This window comes from Lissotriton helveticus, chromosome 2_1 (genome assembly GCF_964261635.1).
Source record: "Lissotriton helveticus chromosome 2_1, aLisHel1.1, whole genome shotgun sequence".
NCBI classification, from domain to species: domain Eukaryota; kingdom Metazoa; phylum Chordata; class Amphibia; order Caudata; family Salamandridae; genus Lissotriton; species Lissotriton helveticus.
The window spans coordinates 542,810,980-542,838,931 of NC_136059.1; the positions used below are offsets into that span (position 1 = coordinate 542,810,980).

General features: G+C 46.2%; 1 protein-coding gene across 2 annotated transcripts in view; it reads left to right on the forward strand.

The window, feature by feature from the left end:
* The window catches only part of DMGDH (dimethylglycine dehydrogenase), a 635,937-nt gene that overhangs the window by 117,770 nt on the left and 490,215 nt on the right, over window positions 1-27,952 (forward strand). The gene's annotated exons all lie outside the window — the stretch shown is intronic.

The window sequence follows — 27,952 nt, forward strand, 5'->3', positions numbered from 1 at the left end:
AGAGAGAGTGGGAGACAGGGAGGGAGACACAGAGAGAGAGTGGGAGACAGGGAGGGAGACACAGATGGAGAGTGGGAGACAGGGAGGGAGACACAGAGGGAGAGTGGGAGACAGGGAGGTAAACACAGAGGGAGGGTGGGAGACACAGACGGAGCGAGGGAGACACAGAGGGAGGGAGACACAGAGGGAGGGAGGGAGACAAAGGGAGGGAGACACAGAGAGAGGGAGGGACACAGAGGGAGGGACACAGAGGGAGGGAGACACAGAGGGAGGGAGACACAGAGGGAGGGAGACACAGAGGGAGGGAGACACAGAGGGAGGGAGACACAGAGGGAGGGAGACACAGAGGGAGGGAGGGAGGGAGACACAGAGGGAGGGAGACAAAGGGAGGGAGACACAGAGGGAGGGAGGGAGACACGGAGGGAGGGAGACACAGAGGGAGGGAGGGAAACAGGGAGGGAGGGAAACAGGGAGGGAGACACAGAGGGAGGGAGGGAGACACAGAGGGAGACAGGGAGGGAGAGTGGTAGACCGAGAGGGAGACACAGAGGGAGAGTGGGAGGGAGGGAGGGAGACACAGAGGGAGGGAGGGAGACACAGGGGGAGGGAGGGAAACCGAGAGGGACAGGGAGGGAGACACAGGGTAGAGGGAGACAGGGAGAGAGTGGGAGACAGGGAGGGAGACAGGGAGAGAGTAGAAGACAGGAAGGGAGACAGGGAGGGAGAGTAGGAGACAGGGAGGGAGAGTGGGAGACAGGGAGGGAGAGTGGGAGACAGGGAGGGAGACACAGAGGGAGAGTGGGAGGGAGGGAGGCAGGGAGGGAGGGAGACACAGAGGGAAACAGAGTGGGAGACAGGGAGGGAGACAGAGGGAGGGAGGGAGACACAGAGGAAGGGAGGGAAACAGAGTGGGAGACAGGGAGGGAGACACAGAGGGAGGAAGGGAAACAGAGAGTGGGAGACGGGGAGGGACACACAGAGGGAGGGAGGGAAACAGAGTGGAAGACTGGGAGGGAGACACAGAGGGAGGGAGGGAGACACAGAGGGAGGGAGGGAGACACAGGGGAGGGAGACAGGGAGGGAGACAGGGAGGGAGAGGACAGGGAGGGAGACACATAGGGAGAGAGGGCGGGAGACAGAGGGAAAGTGGGAGACAGGGAGGGAGACACAGAGGAAAAGTGGGAGACAGGGAGGGTGGGAGACAGGGAGGGAGACACACAGGGAGGCACAGAGGGAGGGAGACACAGACGGAGGGATGGAGGGAGACAGGGGGGGAGGGAGACAGGGAGGGAGACGGAGAGGGAGGGAGACGCGGAGGGAGGGAGGGAGAGAGGGGGAAGGAGACACAGGGAGAGAGAGGGAGGGAGACACAGAGGGGGAGGGAGAAGGAGAGAGAGAGAAGGAGGGAGAGAGAGAGAAGGAGAGAGAGAGAAGGAGGGAGAGAGAGAAGGAGGGAGAGAGAGAAAGATGTGTGTATGCTGGGTCTGGTGGCTCAGTGGACGAAGGTGTTTGCTGCAGGGACCTGTGTTTAACCTCATGGTCACAATTATTTTTGCTTTCGCCCCACCCCCTCCCCCTCTGACCCCGCCCCCACCGGTGCGGCCCTCGGCCGCAAACCACACTGTAAATTTGGCCCAGAGAGAACTTTTGTGAGTACCCATGGCCTAGTGTAAGGCTCTCTTTCAGTAGGTTAGCGCTACTTTTAAGAGTGGTGGGGTTGAAGGTAAGGCGGTCCTTCCAGGACACAACAAGGGTGTGCAGCGTGCCTCGTGCAGTCATAGCAGGGGTGTATGCTATCTTATGTAGAATACATCCTGCTAGCCAATACGTGAGCCACTGCAGTTGGCCCGCCATGCAATATGCCTTGAAATAAGGGGCACCCATTCCTTCCACATCTCCTGGTAGCTAAAACTTTGCCAGACTAACTCAGTGTCTCCCTGTGCCCCACACCAATTCTGTCAATATGGAATTCAATAGTTTAAACACTGCATTGGGTATCACTATTGCAAGTGTAGTGAAATAGTATAGGATTCGCGGCAGCATAAACATTTTTTGCTATGGCCAGGCTCCCTGCCACTGACAATGGAAGTGATATCCGGAAGGTTGTCTGCCACCGCAGGGTGGTAATCACTCTTTGGACATTTCCATCAAGGGTGTCTTGCTGCTCTCTGTATAATCGCCCTCCCAAGTATTTGTAGGTAACTGGGGCCACTTTCGGTTCCTCTTTTTCAAAATAAATTGCTCTGGGCATAGAGTTTTCTTTGAAGGGAAACACAAGTGACTTGTCAAAGTTAATGGCTAATCCCGAAATAATGTGGAATTTAACAAATATTTGAGTGACTGTTTGGAACTCACACCGGAGATCCCTGGCATATAGTGTTATGTCGTCCGCGTACAGAGACAAGGCATGGATTTTCTGCCTCAGTGGGATACCCCAGGAATTCCTATCACCACGTAACCTTTGTGCTAGTGGATCTAGTGAAAGTACAAATAATAGGGACAATGGGTATCTGTGGCGGGGTAGAAGGAAGGGCACGGAGACCAGACCTTGGTATATAAGGTTTTATTTTTATAAAGGTTTTCTTCTTTCTTAGGGTGAGTCTCTCCCGGGCCAAAATGGTACGATCCGTAATTTCTTTCACGCCGGTTGGTCTTCCTGGGTCTTGGGGCTTGTAGGGACTTCCTCTTGGTGTTGGTTCTCCAGTGCGGGACATGTGAAAAGAAAACACTAATGTCAGGGAAACTGCTATCTGGGTGTTTTATCACAAAAGGTACCCGGGGAGGTAAGGATCACCTGGTGCACGATTATATACAGTGAGTAAGCGTAGGCAAAGAGTAGTGAGGGTACGTGTTTTGTGTGGGGAGCGGGGAGCGGGAACACTCTGTTTCCTATTTACAAATGTGGTACGCCACCAGTGACTGACTCACTCGGCTGCTTTCTGTCAGTCACTCCCCGCCTCCCCATCCAGCCCGACACACGCTGACGTACCTGGCTGAGCCACACTCCTCCTCCGAGAGTGTGGCTGGGCGGTTCGCGGTGACGGTGGCCTCCAGGCACTGCAACCTCCAGGGCTGACGTCTCGACTCCTCCGCTTCTCGCCTTCTTTTTCCGACCGTCTTCTTCTCCTTCGGGATCTACACGTTTGCCTCGGCAGCACAAGAACTCCTCGGTGATGTCACCCGCCGACCTCTTCTCTTCCTCGTTTTTCACCAATCCCTGGAGTGCCGCGTCACCCGGGGGTGTGTCTTCCTCCTCGAAGTTGTTCTGTTTAAAGGGACCGTCCTCCAATTCGTCGTGATGTTCATTCCACAGCTCGGCAGCGTCTGTTCTCCACTCGTCTGGTTGGAGTGTAAAGAGGGGAGGGTCAAGTCAGCGATCCACCACTCTACTTCTGGCACTCTTCCCTCGGTTGTTCTAGTCCCCCTACTACAGTATCCCTGTTGTGTTCCTCTTTGTATCACGTACAGGCTTGAAATGTGAGTCTGTGTCCGAGCTTGCGCTGTCGGAGTGATGTATAAGAGTTTCACCCACTCAATAAACTCTGCAGAGATCCCAAATTTAGTAAGGCTGGCTAGCATATATTCCCAGCTGAGGTTATCGAAAGCCTGCCGTAAATCTAGGGAAAGGCATCCAGCATTACCAAAATATTTCTGGATTGCCCACATTACGTGGTATAGTCTACGGATATTGAATGAAGTGCTCCGGCCTGGCACAAACTCACATTGGTCTGGGTGAATACGTTTATCGAGGAATGGGAGAAGGCGGCTAGCTAGAATTGTACTCAGTATCTTGTATTCAGTGTTTAAAAGGGATAGAGGCCTATATGCTGTTGTCAGTACGCTCTCTATCTGGTTTGGGCAGGGATGTTATGAGGACCTGAATTGTGCTTTGGGGGCGGGCTCCTCTCTCTAATGACGCTTGATATAGCCATTCAAGCTGGGGCACTAATTGTGTAGTGTAGTTTGCATAAAATTCAACAGGGAGACCATCTAATCCTGGTGTTTTGCTGCGCGGGAGATCTTTTATTGCCCCACGTATCTCTGCCACTGAGATTTGTGCTTTTAGCGATTCTGCTGCGGTTCCATCAATTTTGGTAGTTGTAGTACTTGGAGGAAATCGTGTATCTCATTGGAGTTTCTCATCAACAATATTCATGTTTAGGTTGACGCCTGGCACACTACGCTGTTGATTCTTCTTGACCTTATTGCAGCCTTTGATACTATATCTCCCTTGAGACTGGTGGAATGGCTCAAGGAGATAGGGGTTGGGGGTAAGGCCCTCAAGCTTTTTACCTCCTTCCTTAGTGATTGGGCACAAATAGAGAAGATGGGTCAATTTAACTCAGCCCCTAACCATCTGTTGTGTGGAGTCCCTCAGGGCTCCTCCTTGAGCCCAACCCTTTTCAATATTTATGTTGCCCTCCTGGCTAGGGTTGTCAGATCCTTTGGATTGGAGGGGATGTCCTATGCTGATGATACACAAATCATGGTGTCTATTACCAACAGCCTTAAGGCATCTGCCACTAATTTCAAAAGCTGTATGCAGACAGTTTCCTCTTGGATTGTTTAAATCTATCCTAAACTCAACGGGGACAAAACAAAGGTTCTGATCTTTGGAGTCCAACAGAATGTCTGGTTCAATGACTGGTGGCTAGATACGCTTGATTCCTGTCCTTGCCCTGTATCCCAAGGGAAAAATCTAAGGGTCATAGTGGACATATCCCCCCTCTCTCTCTCTCTCTCCCCCTCTCTCTCTCTCTCCCCCTCTCTCTCTCTCTCCCCCTCTCTCTCTCTCTCCCCCTCTCTCTCTCTCTCTCTCTCCCCCTCTCTCTCTCTCTCTCTCTCCCCCTCTCTCTCTCTCTCTCTACCCCCTCTCTCTCTCTCTCCCCCTCTCTCTCTCTCTCCCCCTCTCTCACTCTCCCCCCTCTCTCTCCCTCCACCCTCCCTCTCTCTCTCCCCCCTCTCTCTCTTACCCCTCTCTCTCTCCCCGCCTCTCTCTCTACCCCTCTCTCTCTCTACCTCTACCTCCCTCTCTCTCCCCCGCCTCTCTCTCCCCCGCCTCTCACTCTCTACCCCTACCTCCCTCTCTCCCTCTCTCCCTCCCAGACAAGGGAAATTCGGTAGCCGAAAAGTGCTACGCAAACAAATGATGGACAAAATGCTGAATGAATCATACATTCACCCCCGGTCAAGAGATCTGGGTTAAGTCCATCGTTCTTTTGCTCACCATGCCACCCCAGTTTAGACCTAGCCATATGCAAATCAGTCTTGACCCTGTGCCTCATGGGAACAGTCCAGCCCGAAATTCCATTCCATGTCTTCCTTGAACCGGAAACAAGCATCCTGGGACCGGTTTCTGAGTAACACCCTTCATCAGCCAGGCTAGCTTGAATATAGTGGCAAAGTGAGCAAGGGACCCACGTCTGGGCATACCCTGTAAACTTAGGGCGAACAAAGCAAAACCAAAGGGGATGATGGACGTAGTGTTGAACATTGCAAGCACTCACCCCCAGTCAACTGATCTGGGTTTAATCCACGGTGCAGGGATGTGTTTGGTCCCCCCCAGGGCAGTATGTGGAGGTCCTGGAGGGAAGGGCGCCCTGCTAGGGGCCCCAATGTCGCTTTCCTGCATCCTTTCCATGTCAGAAAGGCTGACGTGGAACCAACATCATAATCCCAACTGTTGAAAACGCTATCCTTAAGGGATCATGCTGCCTTTCTGACTCCACTGCGTTGGATTCCACCACAGGCTTAAACACCGACCGCCGTCTTGCTAAGACGGCAGTAAGACTTCAAACCTACCATGTTTGGGCAGAAAGCCCACGACCAGCGGTCGGAAGCTTTCCACCCGACATCGTAACTGAGCCCTTAATGTTTTCCAAAGCGTGTTATATGTACGTTCATTTACAATTAATGTTATTTTACTTGTTAAGTTTAAGGAGTAATTTGGGTTGTGTGGATGAGTGTTTTTTGTTTTTTATAGATTTCTTGTCAGGCTCTAGTTTCAGGATGCAACTTTCTATTATATTGCTTATATGATAACAAATATTATTTTTAATTTCCTTTATCCTTTTTCCTGGAAGGGTTTTTATACTTTGTTATTGGTTTGGAAAGTTTCAGAGAACACAGCTTTCTCTGTGCATATATTTTTTATACTTTGATTTTTTGCACTTTTGGTGATTTTGTTTTATCTATTTTTGTGGATGTATTTTTGGATGGATTACTTAGAGATCATATGTCAACGATTCCATTAAACAATCTGTAAATTAAGGGAAATGAGAGGGAAAGTGGCAGTCTGACCAAGAGGAACAAAATCAACAGTATGCAGTGGATACGGAACTACAGGAAGAAAAAAGGACAACATGCTCAAAAACATGTAATTTGGAAAACTTGGTTTGACGAGTAAAACACCTGTGGGGGCCCAAATAAAATCCCCCTGGGTGGAAAGTAGATATGTCAATTATCTCTTGAAATGTTGGTGGTATCCCCAGAAGGCAGGAGATTGTGATTTTGTGAAAGTTTTGACCTACTATGATATTATAATTCTTCAAGAAACATGGACATCAACACCATGGTTATTTCCTGGATATATTAACCATTCAAAATGCGCAATTGAACTAGCTAAAATCAGAAATGGTGGCGGCCTACAGATAGCGTGCAGGTCAGATATATGTGTGGCATCTAAAGAAATTGGAATAATCTTCAAGACCTTCTCCAAATATGCGTTATTAAACTATTTGACAATTCCATATTGAGAATAATTAATGTGTGTGATTTACAGAGAAAGGTGTAGATCTTTCAAAAACTACTAGAGACCATAAACAAGGTGCTACAAGAATCAAATCAGCCGGACATACTAAGCATTATCTCTTGCAATTTCAATTGAGGAGTAATCAACAAATCATTGAATGAGTGGAAATCTGCATTGGGGATTCCATTTGTCAGCTACGATTTCCCAAAAATGGACACAAGAGGCAAGGGCCTGGTACACTTCTGTGTAGGGGATGGCTTTATCTCAGTCTGAAACTCATACGACAATGATCACAAAAGTACACCAATGTACAATGCTTGCAAGGCTCAATCCGTAATCAATTACATATTTTTAAAGATAACAAATTGGGACAATTTTGTTTGTAGGTTGGAAGTGATCATTACCGCGCTTGAGCTGAAATATGACGGAAACCCTGAACCAAGAGAAATACAAGACCTGAAGTCCTCATGGGACATGGTTGCGCAAGTAAAGTTAAGATGTTGTCCCGACTTTGTAGAATACTAACAGAATGAATTAGCGAACCTGCCAAGATCGCTTTACACATCCATTTTGGAATGTGAAATAAATTACTATTATATGACAATCTGTTGAACATCCCAACCCATTTTGCTACCAGGAAAGGTACAAACAAAAATAAACGTATATCAAGTACAACCGAGTGTGATAGTTGGTTTGAGAACTGTAAAAACAAAAAAACAATCTCCAGCAAATTTTCCACCTCGAACAAGATACAGACCAGATAAGAGAGGCACCATTAAGATCCATAGCCCTAATAAAGAAAAATAAGATGGAAGTCCTAAATAAACACTGGAGAGAAATGGAACATTCAGCAACAAGAATTGACACAAGGGCTTTTTGGCTCAAAATAGGTGAAAGTTTGCTAGCCTGGAGACACATATCAACAAAGAAGTTTGGGTGGCTCACTTCTCTGCAGTTTTTAGCCCCACGCCTGAAGTCAATACAAGCCACTCAAATGTTATTGAGCAACTTATGATTGGTGCTGAGAAGACGGCACACTGGCCTCTGGTCAATATCAAGGAAAGTGTGTTGGAGGCAAGAAGGGCCTTAAAAAGGGGAAGGCCCTAAGCCCAAACATGATACCTCCAGAGGTGTTTCTTTTGGTCCTGAAGTGGTGGTCTAAAGTCCTTGCGGAAATCTTCTCAAGAATTCTAGTAGAGACACAGGGGATGATTACGATGTTGGTCAGAAAGCATTCTTGCCGAATCTGATTCGGGGAATCCGACCGACCGATTATGATGTTTCCGAACACTGTTCAGTTGGACTCCCATTGTTCCGACCGACAACACAGGCACCTATTAAAGAAAGGGGTGCTTTCGAAAACCTTGCACCCTGTGGCGGGCACCCCATGGTGCATGGTTGTAAACAGGGGTCCCATGGGTACCCCCACAGGCCCCAACCGGAGGCAGAGTAGCATCGCCCCACAAGAAAAGTAAAATGATAACTACAAGGTTATCATTTTATTTTTCACTATTGGCGTGTGCTGTAAAGAAGCGGGCCGGCCACTGGATTCAAGCAAGCCGGGCTGAAGACGGCTGTAATTCCAGAAACCGGTCCTCTGAAGCTTGTTTCCGGTCCAGGGAAGGCATGGCTTGGCAGTTTGGGCTGGACTGTTTCCATGAGGCACAGGGTCAGACTGATTTGCATATAGCCATGTCTGAACTGGGGTGGCAGAGTGGGCTAAAGAACGGTGATGGATTAAACCCAGATCTTTTGACTGGGTGTGAGTGTTTGATTGGTTCAGATGCTCCGTCCATTACCACCCCCTTTTGTACCGCTTTTGGCCGCCATAAGTGTGGCAGGGTATGCTCAGACGTGAGTCCCTTGCTCACTTTGCCACTGGATTCAAGCAAGCCGGGCTGAAGACGGCTGTAATGCCAGAAACCGGTCCTCAGAAGCATGTTTCCGGTCCAGGGAATGCATGGCTTGGCAGTTCGGGCTGGACTGTTCCCATGAGGCACAGGGTCAGACTGATTTGCATATAGCCATGTCTGAACTGGGGTGGCAGAGTGGGCTAAAGAACGGTGACGGATTAAACCCAGATCTTTTGACTGGGTGCGAGTGTTTGATTGGTTCAGATGCTCTGTCCATTACCACCCCCTTTTGTACCGCTTTTGGCCGCCATAAGTGTGGCAGGGTATGCTCAGACGTGAGTCCCTTGCTCACTTTGCCACTGGATTCAAGCAAGCCGGGCTGAAGACGGCTGTAATGCCAGAAACCGGTCCTCGGAAGCTTGTTTCCGGTCCAGGGAAGGCATGGCTTGGCAGTTCGGGCTGGACTGTTCCCATGAGGCAAGGGTCAGACTGATTTGCATATAGCCATGTCTGAACTGGGGTGGCAGAGTGGGCTAAAGAACGGTGATGGATTAAACCCAGATCTTTTGACTGGGTGCGAGTGTTTGATTGGTTCAGATGCTCCGTCCATTACCACCCCCTTTTGTACCGCTTTTGGCCGCCATAAGTGTGGCAGGGTATGCTCAGACGTGAGTCCCTTGCTCACTTTGCCACTGGATTCAAGCAAGCCGGGCTGAAGACTGCTGTAATGCCAGAAACCGGTCCTCTGAAGCTTGTTTCCGGTCCAGGGAAGGCATGGCTTGGCAGTTCGGGCTGGACTGTTCCCATGAGGCACAGGGTCAGACTTATTTGCATATAGCCATGTCTGAACTGGGGTGGCAGAGTGGGCTAAAGAACGGTGATGGATTAAACCCAGATCTTTTGACTGGGTGTGAGTGTTTGATTGGTTCAGATGCTCCGTCCATTACCACCCCCTTTAGTACCGCTTTTGGCCGCCATAAGTGTGGCAGGGTATGCTCAGACGTGAGTCCCTTGCTCACTTTGCCACTGGATTCAAGTAAGCCGGGCTGAAGACGGCTCTAATGCCAGAAACCGGTCCTCGGAAGCTTGTTTCCGGTCCAGGGAAGGCATGGCTTGGCAGTTTGGGCTGGACTGTTCCCACGAGGCACAGGGTCAGAGTGATTAGTATATAGCCATGTCTGAACTGGGGTGGCAGAGTGGGCTAAAGAACGGTGATGGATTAAACCCAGATCTTTTGACTGGGTGTGAGTGTTTGATTGGTTCAGATGCTCCGTCCATTACCACCCCCTTTTGTACAGCCACAGAGCAGGGGCAGGAGTGGAGAGCACACTCTAAAGTGTGCATGAATGTTTGGTTGGCCGTCGTGGGCTGCCAAAAAACAGTCATGCGCTCTTCCAGGCTGCATTACACAGTCTGGTGAGAAACATTCCCAGGCTCCCATTCCTCATCTAAGTACCGAACCACAGCACTCAGTCCAATCACAACGCTGTATTGTAGCATTGAGATTGGCTTAGGGGAGGGATCCTGGGTGCTTCCTGTTCCTTCGTGTGTCATGGATGAAGAGGATGGAGGGGAGCCGGCCACCGGAAAGGTAAGTGGGTTTTTCTTAAATTTTTTTTCCCTCTTTCTTTTATTTTTTTAACACCTGCCTCACCACTACTCCCCAGTAGCAGCCACTACTGGAAGTGAGTGGTGACACTACATTTGCCCCAATACCTTTTTGCAGGGGCCCACGAGGGACAGGAGCTCTGTTTGGGAATCCTAAAGTCTGCTTCCGACAGCCTGTACATGGCGGTGTTCCCGCCATGAACAGGCTGTCTGAAAGGGATATCATAATCCTGACACTGGTGCCTGGGTTGGCACTGCCTCCATTCGGGGCTACGATTCTGACAGCTTCCCCGTTGGGATCCTGTCTTAGGCAGCCGTCTGTCCCCCGTTAGCTGGTTTGACCGCTAGCATTGTAATGCAGCGGTCTGACTGTCTTGTAGTTCCTACTAATCTGTAGGATCTGCGCGTTTATTGGACAACATAAACTAGGGGCTTAGTGCCTCGACTGATTCCGGACACCCCCGCAGGATATGTTGGCCTATAGACCAGCTAGCTCACAGTGCCACCGTAAGCCCCCCTAACCTTACCAGGGAGCAAATGGTTTCTGGCAACCACTGAACATGACAACCCTGACCCCCTCAGAGATCGTGGAAACTTATCAGAACCTTTCACTCCGTCACTTGTGCTCAGAGAAATATACAGAATACACAGTGGGGCATTTATTGAACCAACGTTATTCTTATATAGAATACATGTGCTGCAATAATCCATAGACCGAATCAGATGAAAATAATTACAAGCACCAAAAGCGTAAATAGATATAGTTTTACCATGGTGCTAAAACAGTTTATATATATGCAGACTTATAGACAAGGTAGTAATCATGCGTACTGCTACTATGCGAAACCCTACTCTGCTTGTGCCTAGATTGTGTTTAGGTGTATAGCTAAGAAGCCCTCTAAGGGACGAGCCAACCCCATTACTTGGTGGGAGACAATGTAGGAGCCCGTCTTGGTCAATAACTGGACACCCCTCACGGAGATATCAGACCGCTGCATGATGAGTTCTCAGCATGCAGGGACCAACGGTGTCTCCTCTGCTAATCTATTGGGATGCTCATTTTTTGTAATAGAGAGCAGCCTTGCAATGTACGTGTAGATTAGCAATGTTATGGATATGTAGATAGCCCTGTCGACCAATGGATGAAGATAGGACGACTTTTGTACATTGTGCGTAAAGAGGCCTAGTACATGATGGTCGCTGCATCATGATAACTTTGTGCGAAGCTAGATGTGTAAACTAAGTAGTTTCAGAGAAGTTAATCCAACATTATCATGCATGCAAATATGTTTCAAAGTTCACAGCTAAAGTGTTAGTTTGAAAATTAGGTGAATGTTGGCAATAAGGTGCTTTGCTACATGGGCCTAACCCTGTAAAATAACATCCACTCTAAGGGTCGATATATGAAAGCTATCTAAAAAGCCAGCAGACCATACTGGGAAAAAAATTAATTAAAATGGTTAAAAACAACTCTTAAAACCATCTAAAAGCAAGTTCCCTTTAAAACATTGACATAAAAGCCTTAAAGTCAATATACTTTTTGAAATCCCAAGCACTCCTAAAGCCATGGTGGATAGAAGAGTTAAACACAAAACAAAACAAAAACAGTTCTGAATCCTTTTGTTAAAAAGCAAGTCACATTTTTACCACACAGAAAAGGACCAATTGTTTGTGTTCCGAGTAGCAGACGCAACATTGCTGTTGCCCACAACTGCAGACAAACAACGAGGTGCTCCTCAAAGTAGGTTCAGTGAGCAAAGGTGATTCCATCCAGTTCCCCCAGCTGAGGGAGGGACTGCATCCTGTAAGCCTATTGAAGAGCCGGTGTTCATTTCACAAGGAGCCAAAGCATCCCAGGGTAGCTCGAAGAATTCATTAATCAGCAGTGGAATACGCTAGGGACAGCCCTACCCTTGGGCCTTTAAGAGGTCCGTTAGTACTTTAACCCCTTCGGGGCTGATGACGAGCTCAGCTCGTCATGAGCGTAACCTGCCGTGCGCTCATGACGAGCTGAGCTCGTCATGTAACGCGGTATTTTAAAAATTGCCGCGCACAGCGGGAAAAGCCCCCGCAGAGATGCGGTTATTGTTCAGTGGCGCAGCCAATTGTGATACTAGGCATAGATCCAAAAGGTGTTCATGGATGCTAAGCAAGCAACGAAATACAGGTTGTACGCAGTGAAGCCAAACAGGCTTGAAGGACAAGAACCAGTGCTTGTTGAATTCTCGAATCAGAGGTGTAACTAAATAGTATTCCATGCGCTGACGGCATTGCAGCACAAGCAGTGTTATGTTATGTTATGTTAATAACTTTTATTAGGCGCACAGCTGCCCCAGCAAAGGGGCGTCCTGGCGCCTGATCCAGTACCACAACACAACAGATCAATGCTGAGAAGGGAGGGAATCAGTCAGCGGAGGCAAACAGGTGGGTTTTTATAGCGCGCCTAAAAAGAGTCAGGCTATCCAGGGCACGAATATGGACAGGGAGGGCGTTCCACAATCCAGCCGCCAAAACACAAAAGGAGCGACCTCCCATCCTACTCAGTCTGAATCTAGGCTTAATCGCTAGAAGGAGAGATTCCGACTGGAGAGACCGCGTGGGGACATAGAAAGAAACAAGGCCCACAAGGGCAGGAGGCGAAGAGAGTTTCAGGATCTTAAATGTCAGACAGAGAGCCTTGAATTTGATTCTCTGTCTGACTGTCAGCCAGTGAAGGGATGTCAGAACTGCAGAGACAGAGCAACGTCTCGGGAGGCCAACAATGGCCCGCGCAGCGGCATTCTGCACCCTCTGTAGCCTAGGAGCCTCAGCCTGATTTACTCCAGGCAGCAGTGCACTCCCGTAGTCCAGCCGAGAGAGAATGGAGGCCTGGACCACCAGTTGCCGAGTAGGAGGGTCGAAGAATTTGAGGACTGGTCTCAGTCCTCGCAGAATACCATAACAGGTAGCTGCAATCTTCTTTGTGTGGCTGGTAAAAGAAAGGTTAGGATCCAGCCAGACCCCCAAGTTCTTAACTTCAGCCGCTGGGACGGGAGACACCCCCAACTCAGGAGGCCACCACTGATCTCCCCAAAGTTCCGCCTGCTTCCCGAGAATCAGGACCTCGGTTTTCTTGGCATTTAGCTGTAAGCAATTACTACGCATCCAGTTTGCCACAGCTATTAGTCCTGCACGGAATCTGGGCGCCGTCACCTCAGGGTCCCCACTGAGTGTCACCGCCAGCTGCGTGTCGTCGGCATACGATGTCATGGTTAAGCCCCATTGTCTGACGCCAGCAGCCAGCGGCTTCACATACAGGTTGAACAAAATTGGGGCTCAACGCAGAGCCCTGAGGGACTCCCAGTCCCAAGGGATGGAAAGAGGACTGACCAGGTGGAATGGCCACTTTGAAAAACCGGTCCGAAAGGAAAGAGCGGAACCTTTGAAGAGCCTTCCCCTCAATACCCACTTCCTCTAGGCGCCGCATCAGAATGTCATGAGACACCGTGTCAAACGCGGCGCTCAGGTCTAACAAGAGGAGCGCCTCTGTCTGACCCGCATCCAGCACTGAACGCAAGTGCTCGGTCATAAAGAGCAGAGCAGTTTCAGTGCTGTGTTGTGCGCGAAAACCATTCTGACTCTCGTCAAGAATATTATTACGGGAGAGGTGGGCAGACAGAATGGAGTTCACGTGTGCCTCAGTAACCTTGGCGGTCCAAGGCAGGAGAGAGATGGGCCGATAGTTCTCAGGAAGCAGGGGGTCAAGGTTGGGTTTCTTCAAAATGGGGCTAACCACTGCTTGCTTCCAAGAGGAAGGAACCGCACCCTCGCTGAGCGAAAGGTTAATCAAGTCCAGTATGGGCTCGCGGCAGAGGGGCGGGAGAAGAGTAATAAGCTCCGGCTTCAGCGGATCTAAGGGAGAACCAGACTTAATTTTGAGGCTCAGAGTGTCAAAAACCTCAACAGACATGATAGGCAGGAAGGACAGAGTTTCGGAAACCGAGATCTTCACGTCACTAGGTTCATCCCCGAGTACAGATGGTATAAATCCTCGATGGATTGCCTGCACCTTCTCCACGAAAAAGGATGCCAGACTTTCGCAGTGAGAGTCCGTGCAGATTTCCAGCGAGGTTGCCCGTTTCCCCATCAAATCTTTGAGCACCTTAAAGATTAGTTTGGATGGGTTAGGGCTGTTGGAAAACTCAGAGGCGTAATATGCGGCCCGGGTTTGGCAGATAGCTCTGTGGTAGGTTTTAAGCTGTGCAAAATACAACGATTTTAACGTGGAGTCAAAGGATTTCCTCCATGCCCTCTCAGCTTGCCGGCATGTTCTCTTAAGCTTGGCAAGGGCCTCATTATACCATGGGCTGCGCGTTTTGGCGTGGCATTTCGACCAGCACATAGGTATAAGAGAATCGAGGGCAGTAAGGACCCAGCTACAGAACTGCTCGTATCCCTGTCCCACATTCAGCAGAGTGCCCAAGGGCTGCGCCTCCAGTATCTTAACAAACTCCTCCAGTTTGAGTTTACGCCAGTTTCTTTTAAGGATCAGTCTATCCATAGGTTTAAATTGTGGGTCATCTAAGGGGCATGACACTTTAACCAACAGATGGTCAGTCCATCCTACCACCATCGGGTCAGATGTCCTAGCCCGAACCAAGGTGGTGAAGAAGGGATCAAGTATGTGACCTCCTATGTGGGTAGGGGAGGTAACTAGTTGGTTCAATTGCATGGCTTCAAGGTCCGCTAATAAGGAGCTGATGGGTACAGATGACGTCTGATCAAGATGTATATTGAGATCACCTACGATGTTAAAATTAGCACATCTAGGAGCAAGCAAGCTAACCATATCAGCTAGGGCGACCTTGAAGGCAGTGTCATTCCCTGGTGGGCGATAAATAAGCAAGCCACTAAGAGTGAATTGATGACTGACAGTAACCTTAAAAGAAGCGCTCTCGCACATCGGCAGATCAAGAGCTTTCCAATCCACCGGAAAGCAGGATTTCGTCGCCATGGCTATGCCACCTCCCCTAGACGTGCGATTCAAAGTAAACACCGTATAGGTGGAGGGAAACGCCAGATTTATTATGGCAGTGTCGGCGTCCTGTAGCCAAGTCTCGGTGAGAAAAATGATGTCAGGAGAGTCCTTATCTATCATGTCCCGGAGGGACTGATGGTGCTTGACCAATGATCTAACATTCAAGCTCCATATGCTGAGTACTCGCTCAGTACAGTCTATATGCGTACTTTGGGCAGTCTGTTCAATAGAGCGCACCCCAATGGGGGAGGCCAAAGAAAATCTGCCACACACACAGTCATAAGGTCCCGACAGAGGAGGTAACGGATCATGACTGCACGCCAAAATACCCTCTCTGATGGAAAAGAGATCGGCACGATTGTACCTGAACGTCGTTGTATTACACATGATGGTAGAATGGCTGGAAGCCAGAGTCCATAGCCCGCACCCGCTACCTCGACGCGGACGAGCGCAGACGGGCAGGACTCAGGCACGACTCCGGCTAAGCGACGGCGTCCCACTGCGCGATCCCGCTGCGCGGGAGAGGACCACTTTAAGTATGCGCACCGGTCAGCACAACGAGCGTGAGACGCTCCAAGATGGCGCCCGTGGCAAGAGACGAGAGCCCAAGGCAAGATGGCGACCACCCAGCCACCCCAGGACCCAGGACCCGCCAAACAGCGGTGGTTTCTACCTTTTAAATGCAGGTAAGAGGGCGAGGGCGCTCTCCCAGGCAAGACGCCTAAAACCAAGGGAAAATAAAAGAAAATTAACAGAGATAAAAAACTAGGTATTTTTTAAAATGAGCTACGGAGCACAGCAGCAGCGCGACCTGCAGCAGTGAAGCAGGTACCTTGATCAGTGCTATCTCCATTCCAGGTTGAACTGTGACGTCCATTGCGAAGCAGAACAATTTAAATCAGGATTCTCGCCAAGCGGGAGCCCTTCAAAAACTCTTCCCAACACAGAGTGTATGAAAGATGGTATAACTCCACAAATCATCTGAAAGTTGCTAACCATTCCTGACCCATGAAGAGAAATGTAATTGCAAACTAGAGACCGACTTAGAGCATCTTCACAGTCAGAACCACTAAGGAAAACGTCTGTGTCCCCATTCCTGCATCTAAACCTGAATGGTAATTTCCAAGACTCATGCACATAAGTCCCCCAGCGCTTCATATCAGCCTACCTGTTGGTGTTGGAGACCATATTGGAATTGGAAAGTTGTGACAGGTAGGGTGATGGAGCCATGGATAATCCAATCTGTGAAACATGTCTTAGCCACGGTGAAAGGTAATTGGTCTAATTTTTCAATGTACAATATGGTTTATGTTGCATTTTTGCGTGCCATTACTATCTGCCTATCTGTTAGATCAGATTCAGAAAACAGACTACTACTATTGATTTAACGCCACAGCACGTGGCCAGAACATAATGTTTGTAATGTCCAGCTCAGTATTAAGATGGACTGCAATAGTGATTGTCCATGCTGTGATAGACCTATCTTGCTGTGTTATGTCAATAGCAGATGATACTATGTTGCCCAGTGAATCAATTCTGGATGATAATGTGGTCATACTGTTGTCAACCACAGCCTTTTCTAAATTAACACTGTTGATCTTGCGCAAATCTCAGCAGCTTCCTGTTGAGTAATTTTCCAGAGTTCGTTGTATATTTCATATAAGAAGCGCTTTTGACGTCTGTTCAAGGGGCCTAATAAAATCTCCAAAATACACATCATCAAAAAGAAGGGACAAGTCGTGTTTCACCTTGGAGAGTGTTGAGGTCTTCATTCAAATTCACGCACAGCTTCTTAACACTATATAACATCACCACCCGAGTATGCTGTTTGTACATATTGCTGATCAGGCCTATTGATGTTAAACCCTTTTAATGTTGCCCAGGAATCTAGATTGATACCTGTTTGTGTTCACAGGCCAAACCAACATCCCTTCCAATTGGGGTCTGATGAATTGTAAGAACCATTACTTATCATGATATCTATTGCAACCTCACTGAAGTGTGTTAAGTGCTGCCCGTTCCCGAAACATGGGAATGCAGGAATACGAGTTGGTGTTCAAATCCTGCATCTTATTTGTTGCACTGTTTTATTAAGGACAATCATTTTGGTATGGTATGAGGCATGCTTTAAACAAGGCCTCAGTTCCCTGAACCTGCCAATATTTTGTTCCCCAGAAATATTTTGTGTCTATGGAGTCTTTCCAAAAGTCAAAACCCTGTACAGACAGTTGGGAAATAAAGGAAATGAAGGAAGCTTGGTGATATGTTAGCATATTTTTCTTTGCCGGTGTAGGTGCAAGCCTATACTTCAACAAGGCTGGGTCTGATGTGTCAAAACCAGGAATATAAGTAAACTACTTTTCGGTGGTTTTGGGCAGTGTTCCCATTGAGTGTAATTATAAACAGCCCGTGGAATACTAGCTTTGTGTAAGAAATGTTGACCATAATGTTGATAACGGAACATGTCTCCAAAATTAGATGTACCATCTTACAAATCATCATTAGGAAATGCAGCTGATTGCTCTAGATCTGCAAGCAAATTATGCACAGTTTCAATGTCCGAATCATCAGAGAATGTATTCGAGGTGATGATATCATTTAAAGAAATCTTGTAGGAGAGTAGGATCTGCTTTTTATAGTTACCCCCACTTTTTGCTTTTGTTTCACTGTTTTCGACTTAGTCTGGTGGGCTCCTGCTATTCAGGACCCCAGCCTAGCTGCTTTCTCTTATAAACTGATTGCATGTACTTTAGGTACACTCCAGGTTTGATTCTGGGGTACCCTCATAAGTCTCTAGTATATGGCTCCCTCATAACATGTGGAAGGTGCTCAGTACTGAGCTTTTCCCGTATCTCTATCAAATTTGCTCCCAATCTCTCATTAGTGGCACAGTACCTGAGTGCTGGAAAAAAGCAGTTGTCTCTCCCCTATTAAAGAAGGCTACGTTGGTCCCTCAGTGCCCTTCTAATTACAGACCTATCTCTCTGCTTCCCTACATGATTAAGATCTTGGAGAGAGTAGTGAGTAAATCTTTTACTAAACATGCGGAAGAAAATAACCTCCTGGTCGAGGTCCAATTTGGGTTTCGACCAGGACATGTCACTGAAACTGCTCTGGTGACTGTCCTGGATGACCTGCGAATGCGTGCCGACAGTGGCCAAACAGACATTTTAGTGCTGCTGGATATGTCGGCCGCTTTCTACACGGTTAACCATAAGATATTGATCGAGAGGCTTGAGGAATGTGGCATTGTGGGCAGGACACCGGACTGGCTGCAGTCCTATCTTTTAGACAGACAGCAGGCAGTGACCTTGAGGCCCTTCCTTTCTCCGAGCAGATTAGTAAAACACGGGGTACTGCAGGGCTCAGAGATCTGCCCAATTCTGTTTAATTTATACCTATACCCACTTATCTCTTATAAAATCTTATGGTATTGAGGTTATAAATTATGCGGACGACATCCAATTCGTCTTTTCCTTTGAAGGCAATGATGTAGTTCCTCTGGAGAAATTCCAAAGCTGCATGCAAGAAACAGCAGGCTGGCTTAAGGATAACTCATTACAATTTATTGGGGACAAGACAGAAATAATTTGTTGCACTGCAAGTAAAATCCATTGCCCCCTGCCAGTAGATTTCTGGCCAGGTTCTGCTAATAACCCCCCATTTCCTGTTAAAACAGTCCGCAATTTAGGAGTACTGCTAGACAGTAATCTGCAATTGGATTCACAAGTAGATAAAACTGTGAGTACCTGTTTTTCTCTGCTCCGAGCCCTTAGAAAAATACTCCCTTTTCTACCTGTCTCAGGTAGACCGCAAGTGGTAAGGAGTATTATTTTGAGCAGATTAGACTACTGCAATGCCCTTCTCCTTGGAGCCCCAGCTTCTTTGCTAAAAAAAACTGCAAAGGATACAGATTATTGCAGCTAAACTTGCATTGAACAGACAACGTAGAGCATCGTCCTCGCTTGCCTTAAAAGATCTCCATTGGCTGCCCATTGTACAGCGAGTCCAGTTCAAGGCACTCTGTATCGTTTATTGGGCAGCACATGAAATGGGGCCTAGAGGAGTACTGCAAGGCCACACCCAAACATCCCCTGGTTTCTTTATATGCCAGAGCGCTAAATGCCGGTTGCTAATCGGAATGTAGTGTGCCAATTGCATATGTCCTGATAAAGACTCTCAAATCCTTTGAGTGTCAGCCTGAGCACTGTGGCCAAACTCACAGGAATCTGGAGCATGAATCCACTGCCACCATGAAGTACTTGTAAGCCCCATCTGACTGTAAGGTGCTGGCTACAGTGGTTCAAAAAAACACAAGCCAAAGGCTTGTCTGAGATCAATAGATGTCTGTGCTACGGTGGAACATTTCATCTGCTGGCAGCTATCGCATTTAAGGACAAAGTCCTTGGTCTGTATGGTAAGACCTGGCCACCAATTGCGGTGCTTCAGTAATGATACTGTAGCCGTAATCCCTGCATGAGCTAAACCCAGAACCTCATGTGTAGTTAGTATCAGTCCTAATCTGCGATCTGTGTTTGGTATAACACTATCCCCCACTCATGGAATCTGAGCATTTGGTATGTTTTGTGCATCTAACTTGTTGGAGTATTTGAGTGGAAAGCCTTTCAACTGGTAAGTGTAATTGCAGGCCGTATTGACAGCCACCATGATTTTCTGTCTAATCTTGTCCTTGAACGAGTGATTGCAGTAATGGCAGCAGTGCAGACTGTTGCCTTTGTAGCCCCATCAGCCATTGAATTCCCTTCAACGTGAATTCTAACACGCTGATGACTCAGTGTATGGATAACATGAACCCTTGGCATGCCTTCTTTCAGCTTTGCCTTTTGTTCAGAAAGCATTTTATGCTTGTTGTGCAACCCTTTGACTCTCGAAATACATTTTACCCGAATAGTGAAGATATTCATTATAGGACTGGACACAATAGTATGAATCACATACTATGTGTGGGGATTTCGGGATCAGTACTTTGTAGTGCCATTATCAGTGCTTTTAGTTCTGCCAGCTGCACCGTACAGTGCCCTTAGGGACTGAGAAAATGTTTTTTTGGGACCGAACATTCCATCACGCATACGCCCCTTTACGAACGTGCATGCCGCAGAATATTGTTAACACAAGGAGATGATGGACGGAGTGCTGAAACTTTTCAGACACTCACCCCCAGTCACATTTCTGGGTTGACTCCATCATCATTTCTTAGCTCACTTTGCCACCTCAGTTCAGACCCAGCTAAATGCAATCAGTCTTGACCCTGTGCCTCATGGGTACAGTCCAGCCTGAACTGCCAAGCCAGGTCTTCTCTGAACTGGAAACAAGCATCCTGGGACTGTTTTCTGGGTAACACCCTTCATCAGCCAGGCTAGTTTGAATCAAATGTCAAAGTGAGCAAGGGACCCACATCTGGGCATACCCTGCCAACTTGGGGCGAACACAAAGCAAACACAAGGAGATGATGGACGGAGTGCTGAAACTTCTCAGAACCCCCCCCTTTCCCCTCCAGTTACAGATCTGGGTTGACTCCATCATTTTTTAGCTCACTTTACCACCTCAGTTCAGACCCAGCTATATGCAAATCAGTCTTGATTCTGTGCCTCATGGGAACAGTCCAGCCCGAACTGTCAAGCCAGGTCTTCCCTGAACCGGAAGCAAGCATCCTGGCACCAGTTTCTGGGTAACACCCTTCATCAGCCAGGCTAGCCTTAACCAAGTGGCAAAGTGAGCAAGGGACCCACGTCTGGGCATACCCTGCCAACTTAGGGCGAACAAAGCAAACACAAGAATATTGTTGACCTGTCCCTATGGCAGATTGAACCGATCCATCGGTGTTAATGATGTATTCGTATCGATCTAGAGGCGTTTTTTCATTCGACAGAGGATATTCTTGTTCATACTGCAGGAATGCTTGTGTTTGTAGTGTAGAATCAAATATGTAGTCTACATCTGTTGCAGTGAGAGAGTTAGCCCATTGGATCAATCGTGGATGCAAGGCTTTAGCGTTTGGAGCGCTTGCTTTAGTAATGGCCTCTAGGTCGATACCGGGGGTAACTTCAATTATTCGCTTACCCTGAGCCAGTGTTGTTTCTCTCACAACAGCAGTATGTACGCGGTGAGAATTTTCTCAGTGGGTACAAAACGTATTTCAGCGTTTGTGTACAAATGTGATTTGTATACAATGGGTACCGTATCACCCTCATGGAAGTGATTTAGGAAACCCGGTAGGTCCAGCGGCTACGTGGATTACCATGTTAGTCGATTTTACACGTGTGTGCAAATATTTAGAAGCCATCATGTCAGCCTGTATGGAGTGTAAAATGTTTTTATGATCCTGTGTCCAATGGTTGATTGAAAAATCAGGTCTGGTTAGGTCTCAGAACAGTTTTACTCGTTCTGCGTAATCCAAAATGTATGTTCTGCCAAAATGTAGGAGTCCTAAAATGGATTGAAGTTTTTTTAAGTCGTTGGAGATTGGAGCAGTGCGCATGTTTCTAAAAAAATGTGCTGCCTGGCTTTTGCCTTCACTTGATAATTTGTATCCCAGAAAGAGGACATTCAGGTGGGCAATCCTTAGATTTTATTTTTATTGAATGTGTAACCCAGATGAGCAAACCCTAGAATTATATGGTTCACTCTAGCCAAGCGTTTCATTAATTCATGGGTCGTTGGATAAATGTCATCTACATAGGACAATGCCTCCTTATCAAAATTTTGAAGTAACTCCGTCACCCTTGCTGAAAACAGCCCAGGGCTATTCTTATACCCCCGTGGTAAACAACAAATTTGTCGTTTATAGCCTAGCGCCAAGAATGCTGTCCAGTATCTGCTTCCAGGCGCTATATTTTGGCAAAAAAAATCCATTTGCGATATCGAGTGTTTTGTAGGTTTGCCGCACAGTTATTCATTAGTGTGGCATTATGTGCATTTTGTACTGCAAATGTTCAAGTGTCTATAGTCGAAGACTATACAGTATGAATTGTCTGGTTTCATTACGGGACACAAAGGATTATTCATGGGTGAGGTACAACTTTATATTACCCCTTGGTATTCACGTTAATCTAGTATTTCTCTTACTTGTTTTTTAGCTTCATGTTTTATTGGGTATTTTCTCTGGGATTGAGGGACTGACTTTAATGGGACTTCGTGTTGAAGAGACTCCCCCCACCAACATGATTTCGGTTTAGTGCAGGGGCCAGCACTAACGATCACTCCTGCATCTGTTTGAATGGTTAACTGATTCGGGAACAAGTTCGGAGAAAGCAGGTAAAATTACTGTTTCTTCTATTGGGCACTCTAGTACAAACTAGGTGGCCAATCCTTTTCAGCCAAATAAATATCTTAACCATAAGTCGGGTTTTCCCAAAGGAGACCCTTAACTGTCCTGGGTATTTCACCCTCCAATTGGAGTGTAATTTCATATAAACAATGGGGGACGCTTACCCTTGTATTAGATTTTTCCACTGTGATATGCTCACTCAGCGCTTCTACTGTCAGATAATCCATCAGGTTCCGGCAAGCTATTGTGACTTCTGCCATGCTGTCCAGCATCGTCACTGCCCATTCCCGTTTCAGGAGCAGTCTCCTCAGCAGCCTGGGCACTTCTTATTTTGATTCCCGGCTACCTTCTTCTTCTGTGATTGAGGTTTAGGAGGTTTATGTTTGTCCTCTTTAAGGATGTAGTCTGAAGGGAGATGTTTCCCTCTTCTGCTTCACCTGCTCTTCAGACCTGCGCTCTGACCGTCCACCTCTCTCTAAATGCGTATCAGATCACTCCTGAAAGGAACGAGAAGAACGTGTATCAGTATCCCGATATCTGTCAGGCTTTCTAATATTATCACGGTTTCTCAAGTTATGTTTTTCATTAGTGGGTTCTTGTTGAGGAGACCCACCCCTTGATCATGTTTTATTTTGTTTATATTTTTGTCTATTTTTGCACTTCTTCTTGGAAGAATCGGTTGCTTGCCTGGAGTTATCCTCTTCAGGATTACCCTTAACCGTTGGTTTCCCAGGTCTGGCTCCTAAATTATCTCTACCCAGCTTAGCATAGGTTTCTTCAATAATTTTAGGCAATTCCTGCTCCTGCAATGGAGGAGGGAGTTCTTTTAGCCGTCAGTGTATAGCCAACGCTGCTGCCTCCCCTTTTATGTTACCTAACAATATAGAGGATACTATGTCAGAATTTCCTACCAGTTTGATCCCTAGGTCCAGGGCAGCTGCTGCTCGTACTCATTCTGTACTTGTTTTAGTACTTCAGGAAGATTTGATATTGAAGAGGGCTACCATATGTTCTGGTATACACGACAGCGCAGCGAAGACGATAACCCATGTGGCACAATATTCCTCAGTGGGATCCATCTCCATCGGCAAGCAACATTTTAATATACTGTGTTTTTTCTGCAGGCCTGTATGGGGAAAAACTGCTTCAAGTTGACCAATTTTCTGTGGTACCCAGAATGGAATTAGCTCCCGACTGGTGGAAACGTTTCCCATAACGGCGTTCAGTGTTTGAGGGCTGATACCAGTTGTATTCCATTGTGGTTGTGCAGCCTGAGCTGTCCGTGCAGGGTTAACTGTGAGTTTTCACATAAAGTACTGCATCAGATTTCTGTACATTTTTACTAGATCTTTGTATAATTTTCTTACATCTGCAGCGTTCAAATTAGCAAGATTAGGATGTGGTGTATAAGCCTCTAAGACCGGCCAGGTCGCTCCTTCTTTACTGAGCCGACCAAGTCTCACATTTTCTATGGTATGTGGGAGGGTGACTTTAAACCAATGTATGTGTTCTTGGTAGGTTAACGGAATTTCTATGTCCATGTATGGAAATAATTCCTCTGGTGTTTCATCTTCAATGTAAGGTTGAAACAATTGTGTGTGTGCATCTGCCGCTGTGAATTTACCTAAGAATAGAATACCTCTGTTCTGAATGCTTCATGTGCCTCAACCTCGAAGGTAACATCCCCACCCGTAGCAGGGAGGTTGTAATGAAATAATTTCAAAGTAACTGCATGTCTGCAATTTTCTGTAATATTTAGAGCAACTATTTGCTCTTCAACGTCCTCACCTTTTTCGGTCATTGTTAAAGAAAAAGGTATTTAAGTAAATTAATTTATGGAGATAAGGTTTAGCGCAATGTGGGAAAATGTTTTTCCTACAGGCTTGAATAACCTACAGCCAATACATAGTATATACCTACTCAGCTGAGGCGGATTTTCCTTCTCACCATGGATGTCTCCAGTTTAGAGGTGAGTAGGGTCTCTGAGAAAAACACAACTGACCTACTCAGACTGTTAAAACAGAACCTAACCAACGTAGGTGGTGCCATGTTGTGTAGTTCCTACTAATTCGTAGGATCTGCACGTTTGTTGGACAACATAAACTAGGGGACACACTGAATACCAGGTAAGCAAAAGGGGCGCTCTACTAAATATCTGGGTCAAGTATTTAAACAATAATAATCTCAACCGGTGCTCCTAAGGGGAAGAAGAGTTGGTTACCTCACATCCCCACCTCAACCTGCCAAAGCAGATGATATATAAAACAAAATACCCTCCCCGAGCACTTCATTCACAATTATGAGTCCATGTCCATATATTTATTTTCTTCTGTTTGGAGAACATTTTTCAATCTGTACAGTTCTCTGATCTGTACGTCCAAAACAAACAATGTAGAATGTACGTGTTCATCCAACATAAACTAAATCAATGGCAGCCAACACGTGTTTCGTCCTGCTATATCGAGCAACTTGACTTCTTCAGGGCTGATATAGGTCCCAGAATAAGCAACTCTTCTATTGATCCGTAGAAAAATACAGAACACCTTCTCCAATTTATCCTCCTGTAGTAATCACAGTCCTCCTTTCATAATATTATGCAGTGCTCCTATCTGAAATTGTCTGTGTGATACACGATTTCAGTATCCTGTTTCCTCTGTATCCAGAACTTCAATCTTCGTTCTCTAAGTAATAGTTTTCCGATCCCAAAAGTACGTAATGAAGTATCCATAGTTTGCGTATTCTGGGAACTATAACAGCCCTGAAGAAGTCAAGTAATTACAAGCACCAAAAGTGTAGTTAGTAGATATAGTTCTACTATGGTACTTAAACAGTGTATATAGATAAGGCAGTAATCGGGCGTATTCCTACTATACGAAACTCTAATTTGCGTGTGCCTAGAATGTGTTTGTGTATAGCCAAGAAGCCCCTCGAGGGACTAGCCAACCCCATTGCCTGGTGGGAGAGAATGTAGAAGTCCAATATTTTGGTTATTGGCCGTTCTATTTGGGTAGGGTTATATATATTTAATGTGGTTCAATTATTGTGCATTTCTTTATTTTAGATATTTTAAAAGCAATATTTTTGCAGTTGAAAATTTTATTTTTTTCCAGTTAAGTATAGGATGACGATATTGTTGTGATCAATATTACTATATTTCATTGGGGTTGTTCTTGATATTATTTCATACAACTGATGCCGTACAATGCTGATTTTTTGCATATGATATGGGTATGTCCTGGGGTGACGTTGTACTGAAAACGCTGCGGAAAGCAATTGGGCGATTGATTGCGGTAAAACTTTAACACTATGCACTAGTGGTGCATCCACCCTCATCCCTAGGACCGGGAACATTGCACAAATCCATCTGTGTGTTAAAATTATATATCTCCAAAAACTTGTTTTCATAGTGTGTTTCATCAAATAACTATTTTTGAGATCTGCAGTCTAATTTGTACTCCTAAATGGGCCCACTCAGCCCTTATGAGGCCTAATGTACCAGAGTGTTGCCTTTACAGAGATTGTTAGCTTTTCCTCCGTAAGGAGTAGAGGGGGTCTCTTGTTCCTTGTCTGAGATAGATCATGCCTATTTTACACTGTTAATGGAAATTTGAGACACGAATCTCCTATTTGAGCTTTCACAACCACTGTTCTACTGATCGCTTACCATATTTTGACAAGGTTCCTTAAAGCTGTTACCTGACCTACTCCAAAAAGGCAATCTATTTTGCAGAGCAACATAAAAAGCAACTATTGACATTTATGTTAAGACGGGTCGCACACCAAGGGGCATTCTTTCAACAGCAAATACTTGAATTTATAAGTGTGAAAAATATAATTTATTCAGGGTTTTCTGGAATCGTAATTGGTAAGATTAAGCTCACAAAGGGTCCGAAGGAGCATTGCAGAATCGGGTAGTACAAGGAATGTTTATGTATTCCTGTCTATCATATCGGAATCAAAGGAGAACCACTAGATTTTGGAGTCCTGATCTCACATAGTTTAGTTCCATATTTTTGGAATCTAGAATTCAGGAAAACCTGTTTTACGTTCTTATTACCTTTTTGTGGGTGAAGCATGGAGATTTGGAGAGGATTCACTTTTTCAAAGAAGCCACTACAAGTAGCGAAGATGAGTTCAGAGATCGCCTGTCGGCATAGCCTATTTATGCTGCCCTCTGTGTTCAGGTTGACAATTTACAAGTACCCTTGAAAACATAATTTCACCAATCTTCACTGGAAAAGAAGCAACATTTTCACACAAATCTAGGGAGAAAGAATAACATGAAACACCTTGCAGTGGAAGGAGTAATTTTCCCAGTATTTTGAGGAATGACTTTCAACGTTTCAAGGGCTAAGAATGTACACTGAAAATGTTCTATTGAAGTTTCCTACACGAAAGGCAAGCTGTTGCCTCCAGTGAGTAACATCGATGGGAGTAATTTTTGCATACCTTTTATGTCAAGAGCTATGACATGTGTCAAGGCAATACACATAATGGGGGTGAGAATAAAGAGATTTGTCTGAGAGTGAGCATACTTTGTGTGTACCTATGGACAGCCAGCTATGGTTTGTTTTGGTGAGCCCATTAGCTGCTGAAGAAGGGGTGTGGGAATGTGTGCACATTGGCTGTCAGAAAGGAAGGGGTGTGGGACTGTAAATCCAGGAAAAAATGAGGTCCAGAGAGCTTGTGGCTATTTTAGCTAAGTGTTAGCGTAGAGACAACTGACAGGCACCTTAAAAGTTGAAGGAATTGTCCGCTACATAATACAATCCCCCAATATAAGGACATATTAATAAGAATGACACTTATGATTGACAAGATTATGTGAACAAGCTTTAAATGCTGGACCAAGCATCAAGTAGACTATAAACAAGAATTGTACATTTTTTACGTTTACTGAAAAAGAAACCAATACCCTGAGGATATTAATAGCCATAAACTGCTAAACAATATGGAACACAACATAACTGCCAACAGAAAAGTATGATTAAAAAACAACTAAAACACACTTCAAATGTGGGGCTAATACCAGTGAATAAGAGGACTAAAACATTAAATTGGAGGGTCCTTGAGCAAATGAATATAATTAAGCATAGGTAACAAGTGAGAGGTCAGCTGATTTCTACTTACAAGGGAATCTTACATGTAAAGCAAGAAATCAGATTTTAAACTAATAAACAATTAACATTTTCAAAAGCAAACTAAGTACAATGCGGGCTCCTGTGTGCACCCATGTCTGCCACATCAGTCTAAGGATCTTTGACGTTTGTGCACTTGTAGAAAGTGATCCATATTTGATACTATAGATGTGATCCCTTACCCTTCTCCTGTAAGTACTACCAATCTATTTAGAGAGCTTCATAAGTTTCTCTTACAGATTTTCTGTCATTGGGACAGTCATGAACACTGCATGTTATGGTTGTCATTCCTCAAAC